Source organism: Rattus norvegicus, chromosome 10 (genome assembly GCF_021556685.1).
Source record: "Rattus norvegicus strain SHRSP/BbbUtx chromosome 10, alternate assembly SHRSP_T2T, whole genome shotgun sequence".
NCBI classification, from domain to species: domain Eukaryota; kingdom Metazoa; phylum Chordata; class Mammalia; order Rodentia; family Muridae; genus Rattus; species Rattus norvegicus.
Genome location: NC_141543.1, coordinates 77,307,144 through 77,311,434, shown reverse-complemented (window position 1 = coordinate 77,311,434; position 4,291 = coordinate 77,307,144).

The window sequence follows — 4,291 nt, the reverse complement described above, 5'->3', positions numbered from 1 at the left end:
GATAGAGCTCAATTGTTAAAGAGTGTTTGCCTAACAAGCAGGAAGCCCTGGTTTCCCTAACAGCACATAAACTAGACAGGGTAACAAACACTTGTGATCCCAGAGGGCTCAGTTGATAAAAGCGCTTTATGTTTGTCCCCACCTGTGTCATTGCACCATGTGTGTGCCTGATGCCAAGGAGGCCAGAAGACGGCATTAGATCCCCTGGCACTGGGGCTATAGAAGACTGAGCCTCCGTGTGGTTGCTGGGACTTCAACTCCAGTCCACTGGAAGGGCAGCCAGTGCTCTTAACTGCCGAGCCACCTCTGCAGCCAACACTCTGCCTTAAAAAAAAACAAAAAACAAAACAAAACAAAGCTGGGGGTAATGGTGCCCCTTTGTCTCCAAACAAAAGTCCAAGGGGAGGGAGAAGGGCTCAGTGAGGAAAGGCATTTGCTGTACAAGCCTGATGACCTGGGTTCAATCCCCAGAGCCTACCCTACATGCAGGACGGAAAGAACCAACTCTCTGGCTTCCACACACAAACAGCCGCATAAGTAAATAAATGAAATTTAAAAAAAAATAGATGTCTAAAAGTATCCAGTATTGATCTCTAGCCTGCACATACGCATGTACACACACACACACACACACACACACACACACACACCTGAGAAACAAACCCAGGAGGACCTGGCACAGGCTAAGCAAGTCTGCACCTGCGACTTCTCCTCAGTCCTTGTATTATATTTTTCTGGAATTTGAGGCCTTGGGGGCTTTCTGTTTGCATGCATGTGTGAGAGAGTAAAAGGTATAACAGTAATGGGCTCATGAAACCCAATGTCAGTGTTCGGATAGGACTGGGAGTGTTACTAGGTGGTGAATGCTTGCAAACTATGCATGACGTTCTGGGTTCGGTTCCCAACACACACACTCCTGACTCCCAGTTTCTTGCTCTTGGGGACCTGAGCAAAGGAAGGGGCAGGCTCTGTGTGACCTGTCTCGTCGTCTTCAGGAGTGTTCCTTCCTTGTGTCTGTCTTGTCTTTTTATTATTACTTTTGAGATGGCATCAGTATGTACCTTGGCTTGCCTGGGGCTCCCTGTGTAGAGAAGGCTGGCCACAAACTCAGATGTGCTTTTCTCTACTTTCAGAGTGCTGGGGTTAAAGGTGTGTGCTGCCACTCCTGGCTGAACTTCTCATGGTTTTAAACAGGTCTTCAATTGCATATATGTGTGTGTGTACATATGTCAATTGCATATGTGTGTATGGGTACATGCATACATGTGTGCATATATGCATAAAATGGCTCCAGAAACATCATTAATTTTTGTTTGAATTTTTTTTCTTTTCTTTTCTTTCTTTCTTTTTTTTTTTTTTTTTTTTTTTTTTGGAGCTGGGGACCAAACCCAGGGCCTTGCGCTTCCTAGGCAAGCACTCTCTACCACTGAGCCAAATCCCCAACCCCTGAATTTTTTTTTTTTAATTTTTAAAAATTACATATGAGTGTTTTGCCTGCCTGTTGTCTGAGCCCTCAGAGGCCAGCGTCTCAGATGCCCTGGGACTAGAGTTACAGATGACTGAGCTGCTGTGTAAATGCTTAAGAATGTGACGAGGGCCCCTGGGAAGGGCCAGTGCTTTCAGCCGCTGACCTTTCTCTCCAGCCCTCCAGTTCTTAAATTACTTACTTATGCGTGGAGGTCAAGGGACAGTTCACAGGGTTCATTTCTTTTCTTCCACCATGTAGGTTGAGGGGACGGAACTCGGGTGTTAAGGCTTGGCAGCATGACCTTACCTGCTGAAATGCATTACTACTCTGTTTGGGTTTTCAGATATGATCTCATGTCCCAGCCTGGCCTGGAATTCTCTATGTAGCCAAGATGACCCTGAACTTCTGATCCTCCTGCATCTGCCTCCAGAGTGCTGGGACGCAGGTGTAAACTCCTGTGCCCGCTTTATGTGCTGTTTGGGTATTGAACCTAGGTTTTCAAGCATGGAAGGCACGCGCTCCACCATTTTATCCACATTTTCAGCCACGGGGTTTTGTTTTGTTCTGATTTGTTATTAAGTATAGGAATTCACGTAGCACAGGCTGAACCTGATCTTGCTCTGTAGCTGAGGCTGGTCTTGAACTTCTGATCGCCCTGCCTTCACTTCCCGAGTGCTGGACTAGTGACGTGCAGCCCCAACTGAGAATGCTCTTTAGTTCTTCATGAGGCTGGAGAGAGCTCGGCAGTAGAGGCACTTGCTGCCAGTCCTGAGGACCGTAACAGGTTCCACCGTGTCCCAGTCACTTGACAACTGTACCTTTCTTCTGATGCTAGTGACCTAAGTCCATCTGTTTAGTAAACGTGGCGTCTCTTGTGGGCCAGGCACAAGCTTGGCAGCACAGAGTGTACCAAGTGGTGAACCTCTTCCTGGCAGGGGCCGGGTTAGACTCATTTCTGTAATACCCTCTCAGCACGCTGCCTTTCCTCACAGGTGCGCTGTGGGTTTCAGCTGGGTACAGCTCACATTCTGCCCTTTCATACGGATCTCCTAAGTCCAGTCGAAGTAATGGCCTTTTTCCCCCCAAAATGAAATTTCCATATATTGTCTTATGCCTTTTTTTAATTTTTAATTTTTTTTTGAAACAGGGTTTCTCTGTGGGCTGGCTATCTGGAGCTTTTCTGTAGATGTGGGTGGCTTGCCTCTGCCTCCCGAGTGCTGTGGTTAAAGAGTGCGCCACCACAGCCCGTAACCTCTCACCTAGTAACGAAGGTTTGTTCACACGTAACAATTCCCAGGACTTTGCTCTAGAACAACTATTTCCCACGTATCTCGTGTAAAATCTAATTCAGAAGCGTATGTCTAATTTAAATTTTAAGGAGAAATGGACAAAGTTAATATTACTAGCCTACTATCTATATAGTCACAATAATTAAACGATTAATAATCGACCTTTAATTCCAGCACTTGGGAAGCAGAGGCAGATCTCTGAGTTTGAGGCCAGCTTGGTCTACAGAGTGGTTCTAGGACAGCCAGGGCTACATTTTATTCATGTAGTCCTTTTGCCTTGTACCACTGGGGATCAAGTCCTGGGCCTTGTAGACCCTAGCCACTGAGCTACATTACCATTGCCATATTGTCTTGAAAGTCTGCTGTGCATTCTACGTTCATAGCACTAACCACCTATGGCCGATGGTCCTGTTTTTGGACGACATGGATACAGAATCTTTGAATTTTTGTGTACCACTTCAATACTTAAATCCAAGTAGAACAAGAAGCCATAGAAACATCAGCTACGATGACTTCACTGGAGGAGAGAAACTGTGACACAGCAGCATACACGCTAAGTGGATACGTCATCTGAATCTTTAAAATATTTTAAAGCCATTTCTTGGTTTCTGTTTTATTTTGTTTTAACATTTATTTTATGTATGTGAGTACATCGTAGCTGTCCTCAGACACACCAGAAGAGGTGATCGGGTCTCATTACAGATGGTTGTGAGCCACCTGGTGGTTGCTGGGATTTCACTTCAGGACCTGTGGAGGAGCAGCCTCTGCTGAGCCATCTCTCCAGCCCCCTCGCTCTGTTTTAGACTTGTTTAGAGTCTTGACTGTAGAGCCCAGGTGTCCTCTTCCTTCTCCATGTTCCTGTCCTCACTCTCCTGAGGCTCTTTTTTTTAAAACTATTCTTATAACCTAGTCATAGAATTTGCCATTAGGTTAAAGCCTAATTCAAAACCAGGCAGAGTGGTACACACTTTAGGTCCCAGCACTCGGGAAGCAGAGGCAGGTGGATGTTGGTAATTTTTTGAGGCCAGCCATGGCTACTTAGTAGGCCCCTGTCTGAAAAACAAAACAAAAAGCAAATTATTTTTGAAATGCTGAAGCCCTATGTTTGGTGTGGGGGCGGGGAGGGGCATTACCCCTCTCTCCTCTCTCTCTGTCTCTCTCTCTGTCTCTTTCCTCTCTCTGTCTCTCTCTGTGTCTCTCTCCTCTCTCTTTCTGTCTCTGTCTCTATCTCTCTCTCTATCTCTGTGTCTCTCTCCTCTCTCTTTCTGTCTCTGTCTCTCTCTCTGTCTCTCTCTCTCTCTCTGTGTGTCTCTCTCTGTCTCTCTCTGTCTCTCTCTCTCTCTCTGTTTCCATAGCTTGAATTTTTCTTACGAGTTGAACTGCAGTTTCCCAGAAACTAGAACTTGTGCAAGCATTCCTGCTTGTGGAAGTGGAGTTATCTGTTATTAAAGCTAACCTCGCATCTTCCAAGACATTTCAGGGTTTTGGAGCAGGAAATTATTAAATAAAAATTTAAACTGGTTTTTTTTTTTTT